This window comes from Macaca nemestrina, chromosome 9 (assembly GCF_043159975.1).
Source record: "Macaca nemestrina isolate mMacNem1 chromosome 9, mMacNem.hap1, whole genome shotgun sequence".
NCBI classification, from domain to species: Eukaryota; Metazoa; Chordata; class Mammalia; order Primates; family Cercopithecidae; genus Macaca; species Macaca nemestrina.
In genome coordinates this window covers 95433282-95452558 of record NC_092133.1, presented here as the reverse complement: position 1 = coordinate 95452558, position 19277 = coordinate 95433282, and the positions used below count along the sequence as shown (strand labels likewise).

Here is a 19277-nt window from a genome sequence, read left to right as displayed (position 1 = left end):
TTTATTCTCTTTGAAGCTATTGTGAATTGGAGTTCATTCATGATTTGGCTCTCTGTTTGTGTGTTACTGGTGTATGAGAATGCTTGTGATTTTTGCACATTGATTTTGCATCCTGAGACTTTGCTGCAGTTGCTTATCAGCTTAAGGAGATTTTGCGCTGAGACAATGGGGTTTTCAAAATATACAATCATGTCATCTGCAAACAGAGACAATTTGACTTCTTCTTTTCCTAACTGAATGCCATTTATTTATTTCTCTTGCCTGATTGCCCTAACCAGAAATTCCCACACTATGTTGAATAGGAGTGGTGAGAGAGGGCATCCCTGTCTTGTGCCAGTTTTCAAAGGGAATGCCTCCAGTTTTTGCCCATTCAGTATGATATTGACTGTGGGTTTGTCATAAATAGCTCTTATTATTTTGAGATACGTTCCATCAATACCGAATTTATTGAGAATTTTTAGCATGAAGGGCTGATGAATTTTGTCAAAGGCCTTTTCTGCATCTATTGAGATAGTCATGTTGTTTTTGTCTTTGGTTCTGTTTATATGCTGGATTACATTTATTGATTTGCGTATGTTGAACCAGCCTTGCATCCCAGGAATGAAGCCCACTTGATCATGGTGGATAAGCTTTTTGATGTGCTGCTGGATTTGGTTTGCAGTATTTTATTGAGGATTTTTGCATCGATGTTCATCAGGGATATTGGTCTAAAATTCTCTTTTTTTGTTGTGTTTCTGCCAGGCTTTGGCATCAGGATGATGTTGGCCTCATAAAATGAGTTAGGGAGGATTCCCACTTTTTTTATTGATTGGAATAGTTTCAGAAGGAATGGTACCAGCTCTTCCTTGTACCTTTGGTATCATTTGGCTGTGAATCTGTCTGGTCCTAGACTCTTTTGGTTGGTAGGTTATTAATGATTGCCTCAATTTCAGAGCCTGCTATTGGTCTATTCAGGGATTCAATTTCTTCCTTGTTTAGTCTTGGGAGAGTGTAAGTGTCCAGGAAATTATCCATTTCTTCTAGGTTTTCTAGTTTATTTGCGTAGACGTGTTTATAGTATTCTCTGATGGTAGTTTGTATTTCTGTGGGGTTGGTGATGATATCCCCTTTATCATTTTTTATTGCATCTATTTGATTCTTCTCTTTTCTTCTCTATTAGTCTTGCTAGCCGTCTATCAATTTTGTTGATCTTTTCAAAAAACCAGCTCCTGGATTCATTGATTTTTTGGAGGGTTTTATGTGTCTCTATCTCCTTCAGTTCTGCTCTGATCTTAGTTATTTCTTGCCTTCTGCTAGCTTTTGAATGTGTTTGCTCTTGCTTCTCTAGTTCGTTTAATTGTGATGTTAGGGTGTCAATTTTCAATCTTTCCTGCTTTCTCTTGTGGGCATTTAGTGCTATAAATTTCCCTCTACACACTGCTTTAAATGTGTCCCAGAGATTCTGCTATGTTGTATCTGTGTTCTCATTGGTTTCAAAGAACATTTTCATTTCTGCCTTCATTTTGTTATGTACTCAGTATTCATTCAGGAGCAGGTTGTTCAGTTTCCATGTAGTTGAGCAGTTTTGATTGATTTTCTTAGTCGTGAGTCCTACTTTGATTGCACTGTGGTCTGAGAGACAGTTTGTTATAATTTCTGTTCTTTTGCATTGCTGAGGAGTGCTTTACTTCCAACTATGTGGTCAGTTTTGGAATAAGTGTGATGTGGTGCTGAGAAAAATGTATATTCTGTTGATTTGGGGTGGAGAGTTCTGTAGATGCCTATTAGGTCTGTTTGGTACAGAGTTGAGTTCAATTCCTGATATCCTTGTTAACATTCTGTCTCGTTGATCAGTCTAATGTTGACAGTGAGGTGTTAAAGTCTCCCATTATTATTGTATGAGAGTCTAAGTCTCTTTGTAAATCTCTAAGGACATGCTTTATGAATCTGGGGGCTCCTGTATTGGGTGCATATATATTTAGGATAGTTAGTTCTTCCTGTTGAATTGATCCCTTTACCATTACATAATGACCTTCTTTGTCTCTTTTGATATTTGATGGTTTAAAGTCTGTTTTATCAGAGACTAGTATTGCAACCCCTGCTTTTTTTTGTTCTCCATTTGCTTGGTAGATCTTCCTCCATCCCTTTATTTTGAGCCTATGTGTGTCTCTGCATGTTAGATGGGTCTCTGGAATACAGCAAACTGATGGGTCTCTTTATCCAATTTGCCAGTCTGTGTCTTTTAATTGGGCCATTTAGTGCATTTACATTTAAGGTTAATATTGTTATGTGTGAACTTGATCCTGTCAATGTGATATTAACTGGATATTTTGCTCGTTAGCTAATGCAGTTTCTTCTTAGCATCAACGCACTTTACATTTTGGCATGTTTTTGCAATGGCTTGTACCTGTTGTTCCTTTCCATGTTTAGTGCTTCCTTCAGGATCTCTCGTAGGGCAGGCCTAGTGGTGACAAAATCTCTAAGCATTTGCTTGTCTGTAAAGGATTTTTTTTTCTTTTTTTTTTTTTTTGTCTGTCAAGGATTTTATTTCTCCTTCACTTATGAAACTTAGTTTGGCTGGATATGAAATTCTGGGTTGAAAATTCTTTTCTTTAAGAATGTTGAATATTAGCCCCCACTCTCTTCTGGCTTGTAGTGTTTCTGCCGAGAGGTCTGCTGTTAGTCTGATGGGCTTCCCTTTGTTTGTAACCTGACCTTTCTCTCTGGCTGCCCTTAACATTTTTTCCTTCATTTCATCTTTCATGAATCTGACAATTATGTGTCTTGGAGTTGCTCTTCTCGAGGAGTATCTTTGTGGTGTTCTCTGTATTTCCTGAATTTGAATGTTTGCCTGCTTTACTAGGTTGGGGAAGTTCTCCTGGATGATAACCTGAAGAGTGTTTTCCAACTTGGTTCCATTTTCCCCCTCACTGTCAGGCACCCCAATCAGATGTAGATTTTGTCTTTTCACATAATCCCATATTTCTTGGAGACTTTGTTCATTTCTTTTTCTTCTTTTTTCTCTAGACTTCTCTTCTCACTTCATTTCATTCATTTGATCTTCAATCATTGATACTCTTTCTTCCAGTTGATCGAGTTGGTTACTGAAACTTGTGCTTTTGTCATTTAGTTCCCGTGTTATGGTTTTCATCTCTATCAGTTCTTTCAAGGACTTCTCTACATTGGTTATTCTAATTAGTCACTCGTCAAATCTTTTTTCAAGGTTTTTAGTTTCTTTGCAATGGTAACATAGTTCCTCCATTAGCTCTGAGAAGTTTGATCAGCTGAAGCCTTCTTCTCTGGACTCATCAAAGTCATTCTTTATCCAGCTTTGTTCCGTTGCTGGCGATGAGTTGCGTTCCTTTGGAGGGGTAGATGCGCTCTTATTTTTTGAATTTCCAGCTTTTCTGCCCTGCTTTTTCCCCATCTTTGTGGTTTTATCTGCCTTTGGTCTTTGATGCTGGTGATGTACTGATGGGGTTTTGGTGTGGGTGTCCGTTCTGTTTGTTAGTTTTCCTTCTAACATTCAAGACCCTCAGCTGTAGGTCTGTTGGAGATTGCTCGAGGTCCACTCCAGACCCTGTTTGCCTGGGTATCAGCAGCAGAAGATAGAATATTGTTGAACAGTGAGTGTTGCTGTCTGATTCTCACTCCGGAAGCTTCGTCCAGGGGTGTACCCCGCCATGTGAGGTGTGAGGTGTCAGTCTGCACCTAGTGGGTGATGTCTCCCAGTTAGGCTACTCAGGGGTCAGGGACCCACTTGAGCAGGCAGTCTGTCCATTCTCCGATCTCAACCTCCGTGCTGGGAGATCCACTGCTCTTTTCAGAGCTGTCAGACAGGGACATTTACCTCTGCCGAGGTTTCTGCTGCTTTTTGTTTAGCTATGCCCTGTCCCCAGAGGTGCAGTTTACAGAGGGAGGTAGGCATCCTTGAGCTGTGGTGGGCTCCACCCAATTTGAGCTTCCCAGTGGCTTTGTTTACCTACTTAAGCGTCAGCAATGGCAGGCGCCCCTCCCCCATCCTTGCTGCCGCCTTGCAGTTAGATCTCAGACTGCTATTCTAGCAATGAGGGAGGCTCTGTTGGCGTGGGACCCTCCAGGCCAGGTGTGGGATATAATCACCTGGTGTGCCTTTTGCTAAGACCCTTGGTAAAGCGCAGTATTAGGGTGGGAGTGATCCAATTTTCCAGGTGTTGTGTGTCTCAATTTCCTTTGGCTAGGAAAAGGAATTCCCTTCCCCTTTGTACTTTCCAGGCGAGGCAATGCCTGGCCCTGCTTCAGCTCTCGCTGGTCGGGCTGCACCCACAGACCAGTACCAACTGTCTGACACACCCCATTGAGATGAACCCGGTACCTCAGTTGACAATGCAGAAATCACCTTTCTTCTGTGTTGCTCACACTGGGAGCTGAAGGCTGGAGCTGTTGCTGTTTGGCTTTCTTGGGTGCACCCTCCACCCCATTTCACCTTGAGTTTATATCTTGTCTGAAGGGTATCAGATTGCAGAACACTGCCAGACCTGACACTGATCTGAACACTGCTGAACTCAAATATGTTTTCAAAAACAAATGGCTATTGAACATATTTTACAGATTCTGCTCCCTTTCTCCCAAACTCTGCGCTCTCAAGTATTTCAAGAATGAACCTCCCTGCCAGGGTTCAACTGTGTAGGAATCAGAGACCTCTGAAACAACATGGCAAGTCCTCTACTTCCTGTCCCCTTTCCTGCTAAGCTGCTGACCTGTTGACACTCATCCATGTCACATGCCCTTCTGGGTGAGTTTGAGAATTCTTTATTCCCACTGATGCCAACTCTTCCCTCAGTGCAGTTGATCCCATCTCACTTTTGCAGCACACTGTTCCCACAATCACCTCTTTCTGAAGATTTTCTTTCTCTCTACCACAGATTTCCTCCAAATTGTGTTTCCTTTGTCCCCATCCCACTCCCCACTCCTCTCCAACTGTGTCCTCTCACTGGTGCTCACAGCACCATCCCCTCATGCCAGCACCTCGTCTTCCATCTCTCCTTCATCTACACTGCCTGCCCCTGCTGATATGGCTCTCCCAAGGCTCCTCTTCCCAACAGGCTTTTGTCTCTTGTGCCTTCATGCTGACAAACTAAAGCTCTGCATACATTGCATTTGCCTAGGTGTTGGGGCCAAATACCTGCATTTCAGTTCCCCTACTCCAATCTGTGTGCAATGCTTCTTATGTCTACCTTCATTGGTAGTCTGCATGGTTTGATGGTGACCCACAGTCTGTCACTGCTCACCTTTATTACCCTAGTTGCTTCTTAACCCTCTCCGCTGCTTCCACTCTGCCTCCCAGTGTGACTTACAGTCACCATCCTGCTTCCCTGTAGCGCGTGCTAACTATGACTTACAGTCCCCAAAGCAGCCAGTGTAACCTCTTCATTTAGAGCATGGCACTCCTCTGTTCAAGATCTACCACGAGCTTCCCATCAAACTGGAGTAAAACATTAACTTCTTCCCATGGCCTACAAGCCAAAGGCCCTGTGAGCTATGGTACTGCCTGTGGGGCCTCATATCCACTATTTCCCTCATTCTTCACTCTGACTGTGCTGGTCACCTTGCCGTTTGTTCCTCAAACACATAAGAAACACACTTCTGTCTGTCTTGGCAGTCATCCTGCTGCCTGCAATGTCAGCACTCTTGCCCGTCATCCCTTCAGTCAGGTCACTCTTCAAATGTCAGGCTCTTCCTTATCACTCTATCTAAAATAGCCCCCAATCACTCTGTAACCCTTTATCCTGCTTCCTCTTCCTGCTGTTTCATACTACCTGAGAAAATACTTAAGTTCAATCTTCCTAGAACATAAGCTTATAAAAGCAAGAACTGTGTTCCACCTGTCCTTTCCTCTACCCCAGCACTAAGAAGAGTGGCACAGAGTCAGCTTCCAATGAGAGTTCACGAATCAAGTCACTGCTTGGCAGGATTCAGCACTGTGACCACAGCTTCTCCTATCTTGAACTCTTTCTCCTTTTATTATCCTCTTCTGCTTTTCCTCTTCCCACTCTTGTGGCTACTTCACTGGGGGCTTGTCCCTCAAATGATAATAGTCCTTACAGACATATTTTCTGTTCACTTTATCTATTTTGACACAGGGTCTCACTCACTTGCCCAGGCTGGAGTGCAGCCTCCACCTCCTGGGCTCAAGTGATATTCCTGCTTCAGCCTACCATGTTCCTGGTGCCACAGGCATGTGCCATCATATCTAGCTAATTTCTTAAATTTTTTTTTTTACAGAAATGAGTCTCACTTTATTGCCCAGTCTGCTCATGAATTCCTACACTTGAGCAATCCTCTCAACTTGGCCTCCCAAAATACTGGCATTACAGGCATGAGATATTGTACCAGGCCTTACTTTTTGTTTTCTTAAGATACAGGGTCTTGGCCAGGTGTGGTGGCTCACACCTGTAGTCTCAGCAATTTGGGAGGCTGGGGCAGGCAGATCAAGAGGTTAGGAGACTGAGACCATCCTGGCTAACATGGTGAAACCCCATCTCTACTAAAAATATAAGAAAATTAGCCAGGTGTTGTGGTGGGCGCCTGTAGTCCCAGCTACTCAGGAGGCGGAAGCAGAAGTATGCCATGAACCTGTGAGGCGGAGCTTGCAGTGAGCCAAGATCAAGCCACTGCACTCCAGTCTGGGCGACAGAGCAAGACTCCACCTCAAATTAATTAATTAAGTAATTAATTAATTTAAAAAAAGATACAGGGTCTCCTCATCTGGCCCAGGCTGGACTTAAACTGCTGGGCTCAAGTAATTCCCCCACCTCAGCCTCCCAAGTAGCTAGGACTAAGGCATGAAACCACAATGCCTGGCTTGTCCCATTTCATTCTACACACTTCCTTGGTATTTAAACAGCCTCTGTTGCTCTTCATTCTGTAGCTCCACATCAGATACATGCTCTAGTCCTGTATATCCAAATGATGACTAGACTTTGCTACTCCGCTCTCTCAAAGACACATCAAGCTTAGCCCATGTACAAAACTCTCCCTTTTCCAATCCAGCTTTCCCTCCTGCATCATCTATCTCTCTACATCTGGAAGCACCATCCTGCTTCCCTCTAGCACGTGCTAAGAGTTCCAAATGACCTGCAGCTCCTTGAGAAGGCCTGTATCTGGTCCCATGCCCTTTCAGGGCTTTGATTCAAGTGCACAGCAGGAGTCTTCTCTGTTAGAGTCTAACTGGTTGCTAAAGAAGTATTGACATAAGTATTTTTTCATTCCTGGCCATGCAGTTGACTTTCCTATATGGGTTTGTTGTGGGGAGGAGTAAGACTATTTTTAACAACTTGAACAGAATTTTTATTTAAAAATGATAGTTTTACAAAAGGAATTCTGTAGGGATAATGTAAATGTAATGACACAGCTATAGTTTGGTAGACCAACTGGAATCACATTCCTGGGCAACTTCATGAGCATGCACAGGTCATCAGCAGGGACAGATTAACACACATCATCCAAGGAACAAAGAATTCAGGGCAGCAGCTGTCAATGACAATATGTATCAGAATTGCCTGGGGATACAGCCTGGGACTCAGCTTAGATCTACACCAGCATCTCTTCTTGCCCATTGGCCAGATGGTTTCATTACTGCTCCCCATTCCAAGCCCTCCATATGCCCTGGATGTGTGTGCACTGCATTTACTGAAGTGTTGGGTGAGAAATCAGAAATCCCTCCTACTGCCTTTAATAGCAATTGTTCTGTGACGAGAAAATCAACTGTGACATTTTAAGTCATAATGATGATTCAACTAAAATGTATTTGCTTTCATAAGTTTCTCTTAAAATTCTCAGATAATTTCAGAAACTGTTATTTAAAAATACAACCACATCACCCTGTTTACAAGAAGAATTTCTAAAGCTGCTTTATAAACAGAAAAAATCTTACCAAACTTAACGATTGCCATGGTACTGGTACCAAAACAGAGATATAGACCAATGGAAGAGAACAGAGTCCTCAGAAATAATACCACACATCTACAACCATCTGATCTTTGACAAACCTGACAAAAACAAGAAATGGGGAAAGGATTCCCTATTTAATAAATGGTGCTGGGAAAATTGGCTAGCCATAATAGAAAGCTCAAACTGGATCCATTTCTTACTCCTTATACGAAAATTAATTCAAGATGGATTAGAGACTTAAATGTTAGACCTAAAACCATAAAAACCCTAGAAGAAAACCTAGGTAATACCATTCAGGACAAAGGCATGCGCAAGGACTTCATGTCACCGAAAGCAATGGCAACAAAAGCCAAAATTGACTACTGGGATCTAATTAAACTGAAGAGCTTCTGCACAGCAAAATAAACTACCATCAGAGTGAACAGGCAACCTACAGAATGGGAGAAAATTTTTTCAATCTACTCATCTGACAAAGGGCTAATATCCAGAACCTACAAAGAACTCAAACAAATTTATGAGAAAAAAAATAAACAACCCCATCAAAAAGTGGGCAAAGGATATGAACAGACATTTCTCAAAAGAAGACATGCATACAGCCAACAGACACATGAAAAAATGCTTGTCATCACTGGTCATCAGAGAAATGCAAATCAAAACCACAATGAGATACCATCTTACACCAGTTAGAATGGCAGTCATTAAAAAGTCAGGAAACAACAGGTGCTGGAGAGGATGTGGAGAAATAGGAACACTTTTACACTGTTGGTGGGATTGTAAACTGGTTCAATCATTATGGAAAACAGTATGGCGATTCCTCAAGGATCTAGAACTAGATGTACCATATGACCCAGCCATCCCATTACTGGGTATATACCCAAAGGATTATAAATCATGCTGCTATAAAGACATATGCAAACATATGTTTATTGCAGCACTATTCACAATACCAAAGACTTGGAATCAACCCAAATGTCTATCAGTGACAGACTAGATTAAGAAAATGTGGCACATATACACCATGGAATACTATGCAGCCATCAAAAAGGATGAGTTTGTGTCCTTTGTAGGGACATGGATGCAGCTGGAAACCATCATTCTCAGCAAACTATCGCAAGAACAGAAAACCAAACACCACATGTTCTCACTCATAGGTGGGAATTGAACAATGAGATCACTTGGACTCGGGAAGGGTAACATCACACACCGGGGCCTATTATGGGGAGGTAGGAGAGGGAAGGGATGGCATTGTGAGTTATACCTGATGTAAATGATGAGTTGATGGGTGCTGACGAGTTGATGGGTGCAGCACAGCAACATGGCACGAGTATACATATGTAACAAACCTGCACGTTGTGCAAATGTACCCTAGAACTTAAAGTATAATAAAGAAAAAAAAAAGCCTTATGGCTTTAAACAGAGTACGAACAAATCTGAAAATCAATTTGTGTTCAGGATCATACTTAAAATATTCCTCCAAAACCTCTTCTCACTGAAAGAAGAAAGGATGCAAAGTAAATATCCATTGAAGAAAAAACCTGAGGTGCTCTTAAGACAGCAGTGTTCACATTTGTGCCCATGTGTCAATTTTGATTGGTGAGACGTCTTTTAGTGTTTACAATACGAACAGTAGGATCTTAAAATACCACCATGATTTAATACTCATCAACATTTACTTAAAAATAATATGAGCTTACCTCTGAGGACAGGGCAAAGAAAAACAAAAAGCAGCAGAAACCTCTGCAGATGATAATGACCCTGTCTGACAGCTTTGAAGAGAGCAGTGGATATCCCAGCACGGAGGTTGAGATCTGAGAACAGACAGACTGGCTGCTCAAGTGGGTCCCTGAACCCTGAGTAGCCTAACTGAGAGACATCACCCACTAGGTGCAGACTGACACCTCAAACCTCACATGGTGGGGTACACCCCTGAGATGAAGCCTCTAGAGCAAGAATCAGACAGCAACACTCACTATTCAACAATATTCTATCTTCTGCTGCTGATACCCAGGCAAACAGGGTCTGGAGTGGACCTCGAGCAATCTCCAACAGACCTACAGCTGAGGGTCTTGAATGTTAGAAGGAAAACTAACAAACAGAACGGACACCCACACCAAAACCCCATCAGTACATCACCAGCATCAAAGACCAAAGGCAGATAAAACCACAAAGATGGGGAAAAAGCAGGGCAGATAAGCTGGAAATTCAAAAAATCAGAGCACATCTCCCCCTCCAAAGGAACGCAACTCATCGCCAGCAACAGATCAAAGCTGGATGGAGAATGACTGTGACAAGTTGAGAGAAGAAAGTTTCAGTCGATCAAACTTCTCAGAACTAATGGAGTAACTACGTAGCCAGCACAAAGAAACTAAAAATCTTGAAAAAAGAGTGGAAGAATGGATAACTAGAATAATCAATGCAGAGAAGGCCATAAACAAACTGACAGAGATAAAAACCATGACATGAGAAATACGTGACAAATGCACCAGCTTCAGTAACTGACTCTATCAACTGGAAGAGAGAGTATCAATGATTAAAGATCAAATGAATGAAATGAAGCAAGAAGAGAAGTCTAGAGAAGAAAAGGAAAAAGAAATGAACAAAGCCTCCAAGAAATATGGGGTTATGTCAAAAGACCAAATCTACATCTGACTGGTGTGCCTGAAAGTGAGGGGAAAATGGAACCAAGTTGGAAAACACTCTTCAGGATATCATCCAGGAGAACGTCCCCAACCTAGGAAGGCAGGCAAACATTCAAATTCAGGAAATACAGAGAACACCACAAAGATACTCCTCGAGAAGAGCAACTCCAAGACACATAATTGTCAGATTCATGAAAGATGAAATGAAGGAAAAAATGTTAAGGGCAGCCAGAGAGAAAGGTCAGGTTACAAACAAAGGGAAGCCCATCAGACTAACAGCAGACCTCTCGGCAGAAACACTACAAGCCAGAAGAGAGTGGGGGCTAATATTCAACATTCTTAAAGAAAAGAATTTTCAACCCAGAATTTCATATCCAGCCAAACTAAGTTTCATAAGTGAAGGAGAAATAAAATCTTTTACAGTCAAGCAAATGCTTAGAGATTTTGTCATCACCAGGCCTGCCCTACGAGAGATCCTGAAGGAAGCACTAAACATGGAAAGGAACAACCAGTACCAGTCATTGCAAAAACATGCCAAACTGTAAAGATCGTCAATGCTAGGAAATAAATCGCATCAATTAATGAGCAAAATAACCAGCTGATATCACAATGACAGGATCAAGTCCACACATAACAATATTAACCTTAAATGTAAATGGACTAAATGGTCCAATTAAAAGACACAGACTGGCAAATTGGATAAAGAGTCAAGACCCATCTGTTTGCTGTATTCAGGAGACCCACCTAACATGCAGAGACACACATAGGCTCAAAATAAAGGGATGGAGGAAGATCTACCAAGCAAATGGAGAACAAAAAAAAGGCAGGGTTGCAATCCTAGTCTCTGATAAAACAGACCTTAAACCATCGAAGATCAAAAGAGACAAGGAAGGCCATTACATAATGGTAAAGGGATCAATTCAACAGGAAGAGATAACTATCCTAAATATATATGCACCCAATACAGGAGCACCCAGATTCATAAAGCAAGTCCTTAGAGACTTACAAAGAGACTTAGACACCCATTCATTAATAATGGGAGATTTCACCACCCCACTGTCAACATTAGACAGATCGAGACAGAATATTAACAAGGATATCAGGAATTGAACTCAACTCTGTACCAAACAGACCTAATAGACATCTACAAGAACTCTCCACCCCAAATCAATAGAATATACATTCTTCTCAGCACCACATCACACTTATTACAAAATTGGTTACATAGTTGGAAGGAAAGCACTCCTCAGCAAATGTAAAAGAAGAGAAATTATAACAAACTGTCTCTCAGACCACAGTGCAATCAAAGTAGGACTCACGAGTAAGAAAATCAATCAAAACTGCTCAACTACATGGAAACTGAACAACCTGTTCCTGAATGAGTACTGGGTACATAACGAAATGAACGCAGAAATAAAAATGTTCTTTGAAACCAACAAGAACAAAGATATAACTTACCAGAATCTCTGGGACACATTTAGAGCACTATGTAGAGGGAAATTTATAGGACTAAATGCCCACAAGAGAAAGCTGGAAAGATCTAAAATTCACACCCTAACACCACAAATAAAAGAACTAGAGAAGCAAGAGCAAACACATTCAAAAGCTAGCAGAAGGCAAGAAATAACTAAGATCAGAGCAGAACTGAAGGAGATAGAGACACATAAAACCCTCCAAAAAATCAATGAATCCAGGAGCTGGTTTTTTGAAAAGATCGACAAAATTGATAGACCACTAGCAAGACTAATAAAGAAGAAAAGAGAGAAGAATCAAATAGATGCAATAAAAAATGATAAAGGGGATATCACCACCAACCCCACAGAAATACAAACTACCATCAGAGAATACTATAAACACCTCTATGCAAATAAACTAGAAAACCAAGAAGAAATGGATAATTTCCTGGACACTTACACTCTCCCAAGACTAAACCAGGAAGAAGTTGAATCCCTGAGTAGACCAATAGCCGTCTCTGAAATTGAGGCAACCATTAATAGCCTACCAACCAAAAAAAGTCCAAGACCAGATAGATTCACAGCTGATCTCTAGCAGAGGTACAAGGAGGAGCTGGTACCATTTCTTCTGAAACTATTCCAATCAATAGAAAAAGAAAGAATCCTCCCTAACTCATTTTATGAGGCCAACATCATCCTGATACCAAAGCCTGGCAGAGACACAACAAAAAAAGAGAATTTTAGACCAATATCCCTGATGAACATCGATGCAACATACGCAAATCAATAAATGTAATCCAGCATATAAACAGAACCAAAGACAAAAACAACATGACTATCTCAATAGATGCAGAAAAGGCCTTTGACAAAATTCATCAGCCCTTCATGCTAAAAACTCTCAATAAATTCGGTATTGATGGAACGTATCTCAAAATAATAAGAGCTATTTATGACAAACCCACAGTCAATATCATACTGAATGGGCAAAAACTGGAGGCATTCCCTTTGAAAACTGGCACAAGACAGGGATGCCCTCTCTCACCACTCCTATTCAACATAGTGTGGGAATTTCTGGTTAGGGCAATCAGGCAAGAGAAATAAATAAATGGCATTCAGTTAGGAAAAGAAGAAGTCAAATTGTCTCTGTTTGCAGATGATATGATTGTATATTTTGAAAACCCCATTGTCTCAGCGCAAAATCTCCTTAAGCTGATAAGAAACTTCAGCAAAGTCTCAGGATGCAAAATCAATGTGCAAAAATCACAAGCATTCTTATACACCAGTAACACACAGAGAGCCAAATCATGAATGAACTCCAATTCACAATAGCTTCAAAGAGAATAAAACACCTAGGAATCCAACTTACAAGGGATGTAAAGGACCTCTTCAAGGACAAGTACAAACCACTGCTCAGTGAAATAAAAGAGGACACAAACAAATGGAAGAACATACCATGCTCATATATAGGAAGAATCAATATCGTGAAAATGGCCATACTGCCCAAAGTGATTTATAGATTCAATGCCATTCCCATCAAGCTACCAATGACTTTCTTCACATAATTGGAAAAAACTGCTTTAAAGTTCATATGTAACTGAAAAAGACCCCGAATTGCCAAGACAATCCTAAGCCAAAAGAACAAAGCTGGAGGCATCATGCTACCTGACCTCAAACTATACTACAAGGCTACAGTAACCAAAACAGCATGGTACTGGTACCAAAACAGACATATAGGCCAATGGAACAGAACAGAGCCCTCAAATAATACCACACATCTACAACCATCTGATCTTTGACAAACCTCAGAAAAACAAGAAATGGGTAAAGGATTTCCTATTTAATAAATGGTCCTGGGAAAATTGGCTAGCCATAAGTAGAAAGCTCAAACTGAATCCTTTCCTTATTCCTTATATGAAAATTAATTCAAGATGGATTAGAGACTTAAATGTTAGACCTAATATCATAAAAACCCTAGAAGAAAACCTAGGTAATACCATTCAGGACATAGGCATGGGCAAGGACTTCATGTCTAAAACACCAAAAGCAATGGCAACAAAAGCCAAAATTGACAAATGGGATCTCATTAAACTAAAGAGCTTCTGCACAGCAAAGGAAACTACCATCAGAGTGGACAGGTCACCTACAGAATGGGAGAAAACTTTTTTAATCTATTCATCTGACAAAGGGCTAATATCCAGAACCTACAAAGTACTCAAACAAATTTACAAGAAAAAAACAAACAACCCCATCAAAAATTGGGCGAAGAATATGAACAGACATTTCTCAAAAGAAGACATGCATACAGCCACCAGGCACATGAAAAAATGCGAGGCCTATTATGGGGCAGGGAGAGGGATGGCATTGTGAGTTATACCTGATGTAAATGACGAGTTGATGGGTGCTGACTAGTTGATGGGTGCAGCACACCAACATGGCACAAGTATACATATGTAACAAACCTGCACGTTGTGCACATGTACCCAGGAACGTAAAGTATAATTTAAAAAAAAAGAATAAGAAAAAGAGGGTAATAATATGAGCTTAAGCTCAGAAAATATTTACGTTCTTTTTTAACCCTTTCCCCCACATAATTCCATCCAAATGTAAGCTACTAGTAGGGTTTAATGTCTTACTGACTGCATGTCATTCTTCTCTGCAATAAACTTTGAAAAAATATAGTTTCCTGTAACCATGAGGCTCTAAGCCTGTGTTGATAAATACAATAGTCACTAGCCACATATGGCTATTAGGTACCTGAGGAATAGTACCTGGCATATTACGTTTTTATGCCATGTAAGTTGATTTAAACTTAAATTTTTCTTTTTCCTTTTTTTTTTTTTTTTTTTTTTTTTGAGATGGATTTTCACTCTTGTTGCCCAGGCTGGAGTGCAATGGTGTGATCTTGGCTCACTGCAAGCTCTGCCTCCTGGGTTCAAGCGATTCTTCTATCTCAGCCTTCCAAGTAGCTGGGATTACAGGCACGTGCCACTATGCCCGGATAATTTTTGTATTTTTAGTAGAGACAGGGTTTCATCATATTGGTCAGGCTGGTCTCAAACTCCTGACCCCCAGTGATCCCTCCACCTTGGCCTCCCAAAGTGCTGTGATTACAAAGGTGTGAGCCATTGCACCCAGTGAACTTAAATTATTTTTATCCCTCTTCATAAAAATCATGCTTCTGTGTTAAAAGTATTTACATATACTTATATTGCTTGATACTACTGACAATCATCTTTTAAAAAGATACATTTTCTGTTATTTGGATAGTATATTTACTCATATTAGCTCACTAATTAAACATACCTGCAGATCAGTTCTTATTCCAGCATGTTCTTTTTACAACACTTTCAAAATAAGATGACGAGATGCCACACGAAATGGGGAACAAGACTTAAAGAAAGATGCCTTTGACTACGGGCATGAAACAGATACAAATCTGTGATGAAAATACAAACTCAGGCTGAGCATGGTGGCTCATGCCTGTAATCCTAGCATTTTGGGAGGCTGAGGCGGGCAGATCCCAAGGTCAGGAGATCAAGACCATCCTGGTTAACATGGTGAAACTCCATTAGCTCTACTAAAAACACAAAATATTAGCCAGGTGTAGTGGTGGGCACCTGTAGTCCCAGCTACTTGGGAGGCTGAGGCAGGAGAATGGCATGAATCCAGGAGGTGGAGCTTGCAGTGAGCAGAGATCGCACCATGGCACTCCAGTCTGGGAAACAGAGCGAGACTCCATCTCAAAAAAAAAAAAAAAAAGAAGAAGAAGAAGAAAGAAAATATGAACTCAATAAAAGTGACACTTCCTGGGCCAGGTGCGGTGGCTCACGCCTGTAATCCCAGCACTTTGGGAGGACGAGGTCAGGCACTGAAAACCAGCTTGGCTAACATGATGGAACCCTATCTCTACTAAAAATACAAAATTAGCCAGGCGTGGTGGTGGGCACCTGTAATCCCATCTACTTGGGAGACTGAGGCAGGAGAATCGCTTGAACCTGGGAGGTGGAGGTTCCAGAGAGCCAAGATGGCACTATTGCACTCCATCCTGGGCAACAAGAGTGAAACTCCATCTCAAAAACAAACAAACAAACAAACAAACAAATAAATAAGTGACACTTATTGTAAGTGGGTGTAACCGTTCATAAAAAATGTCCAAAGATCTATCTACATCTCTATAAAATAAGAATGTGTATTACTTCAAAAACTGTTAATATCTTAGTATAATATCTGTTTAGTAAAATAATGCCTCCTATGTGCCTATGTGCTTTGGTGTTTACTTCACCCAAGCAAACGGTTTTTACAAATTCTCCTTGATACTGACTTGCAGAGGGTTTCCTGACCTCCTCTTCCTCAGCGCAGCCTGTCCTGTACTGTGAAGTCTTTTATACCATAACCAGTCAGAACTGCCTGTAAGTATTGACCCTCCCTAACAGGCAATGACAATAAACCAAACACATTTTCACTCCTCTAACCACACACTGAAACACAAGAACGTTTTACAAAGCAGTAGTGGTGGGCAATAATCTCTTTAGAACTTTAATGAATGTAAATGTGATTCAGATTTGCTAGCTTCCTTTATTTAAATTACTGAAAATAACAAATACATCATGAGAATATACTACAGGGAAATAAAGAGAAACATCAATTTCATTTAAAAATACAACCTCCTGGTGCAGTGGCTCATGCTTGTAAAATCCCAGCACTTTGGGAGGCCAAAACAGGCAGATTACTGGAGCTCCTTTAGGAGTTCGAGACCAGCCTGGGCAACATGACAAAACCCTGTCTCTACCAAAAATACAAAAAAAAAAAAAAAAAAAAAAAAAAATTATCCAGGCATGCTGAAACACATCTGTGGTCCCAGCTACTCAAGAGCCTGAGGTGAGAGAATTGCTTGAGCTGAGATCATACCAATGAACTCCAGCCAAGTGACAGAGTGAAACTCAGTCTAAAAAAAAGGTACCACTATCATTCTCAAAAATAAATGAAGTTGTCACTCATTCACAAGGAAATGTGTCACTCATGTCACAAGGAAAATAAGTATTTGTTTCCAAAGATAGCATTTAAGCTTTCTTGAGAACTTTGAAAAACTTGTTTCTGCTACTGTATGCTTGACAGCTTCTCAGTACTTAAAGATGTTGTAAAATAAGATGGGTGGTTAAATTAAACAAGTGATTTTTGATACAATAAAACATACATAAATATTTTCCAAATAACTAATGCATATTATAAATGCAAGTATGTGGGGAAAAAACCATTTATTGTGCAAGAAAGATCGGTGAGTACTGATGGAATACATTTGCTAATATGTAAAATGCCACTGTAACTAATTTAAGAAACTAGCACTTATGAAGCTTTGATTTAGTATTAAAGAATACCCACAATTGTCTCAAAGTTTTAAAAATACACCTTTTACCAACTACATATTTGCATGAGGCTAGGTCATCTTATTGCTTCCTTAAAGCAAATTGCAAAGAAATAGAGAATCCAGCTGCCTTCTATTAAGTTCAACACTACAGATTTTCAATAATATAAATACATGACACTTTTTTACTCCATCTTTTATCATAGAAAAGTTATATTTTCATTTAAAAATTTATGTTAACAATATTGTTCTCAAGGAATATTTTCTATTGTCACAAAATGGGTCATGGGTTACTACTGATATCTAGTTGGTGGAGGCCATCAATATTGCTAAACTTCCTGTAATGCACAGGACAGTCCTCACAAAGCGTTATCTAGCTCATAATACCAATAGTGTTAAGGTTGTGAAATCTAAACTAAAAATAGATTTTGACAAAAATCTCAATTTTATATTTCTATCACAGTAAATATCAATGTAATCAATATAAAATCATACTCACTGGGATACTCTATCATTTAAGAATTTAAAAAGTCTCAAGGACCAAAGAAAACACAAATAATTTGCTTCAATATTTTAGTAGGCACAGTACAGCTTATGATGTCTAGAGCCAGGACGTAACACTGAGCTTGATATCATGCAAAGTAATTAGCCAGAATAACAAGACAGATTTTAAAAATGCTCACCTTTGCTTGATATGATAATATATCGCCAAGGTCTCACTGTGGAAGGAAAAAAAAATTCATAACAATAAATGTTATTTGTTAGGTTTGAAGACATTTTTTAAAACAGGGATAGAGGAAACACTCCTAGCAGCTCTGAAATTCAAATCTTATAGTTCAGAACAGTACCATAAGGGCACTTTCTTATTTTTATTTCTTGACTTTTAGCAAAAATATGAGAACCAAAATGTAAGGTAGTACGTTTTAGAAGACATGTTTCTGTTGATGATCATCATATATAAATAATAACATATTTCCCTGTTATGTGCTCTTCTACCCATAAAATCTTTCATCTCCTGTAATTTATTTTATGCATTTATTAATTTTTTGACCCAGAGTCTCACTCTGTCACCCAGACTGGAGTGCAGTGGCGCGATCTTGGCTCACCAAAACTTCCACCTCACAAGTACAAGCAATTCTCATGCCTCAGCCCCCCAGGTAGCTGGAACTACAGGTTTGAGCCACTATGCACAGCTAATTTTTGTATTTTTAGTAGGGACAGGGTCTCACCATGATGGCCAGGTTGGTCTCAAACTCCTGGCCCCAAGTGATCTGCCTGCCTCGGAACTCCTAAAATGCTGGGAGTACAGGCATGAGCCACCGCACACAGCCTCATGCAGTTTACATCTATGTGTCCATATGTTTTCTTTTCTTTTTTATTATACTTTAAGTTCTAGGGTACATGTGCACAATGTGCAGGTTTGTTACATATGTATACTTGTGCCTTGTTGGTGTGCTGCACCCATCAACTCCCCAAAGGACTATAAATCGTGTCCATATGTTTAAGCCATACAGTAGTGTTTTCTTTTTTTAAGATGTTAGGCCCTGCGTTTTAGTTTAGTTCACTATCTCCTATAACCCATTTTTAATTATTTCCCTAAAAATACATAATGAAAGTGCTTTATAATATTATTTGAAATCAATTTTGCATAATTATTAAAAATATATTAGTAAACATAAGCACACAGGAAATCAATGATAGGTGCAGTGATCCTAAAATGAGCCATGCTGACAAGGCAGTGTAACAGGACACAGTCTAATGTGAATGGTAGGTACCTTCAATTATTTTAACTGAAATATTTATGAACAGATACACCTCTTCAGATATATGTAACTGTATTCCTAAGTTACTCACAGATTCTGCGCATCACAAAACAAGAGGTTCTCTTACCTAAGTTATGTGCTTCCATTT

The 19277-nt window shown here is 40.0% G+C and overlaps 1 long non-coding RNA gene across 2 annotated transcripts in view; it reads right to left on the bottom strand.

Annotated features, from left to right (window-relative positions):
• Positions 1-19277, bottom strand: part of LOC105463231 (uncharacterized) — a 55446-nt gene that overhangs the window by 12727 nt on the left and 23442 nt on the right. For both annotated transcript variants that reach the window (XR_011608098.1, XR_976210.3), the window contains one exon: positions 18050-18085. This is a non-coding gene — a long non-coding RNA (uncharacterized lncRNA). The remainder of the gene's footprint in view (positions 1-18049; positions 18086-19277) is intronic.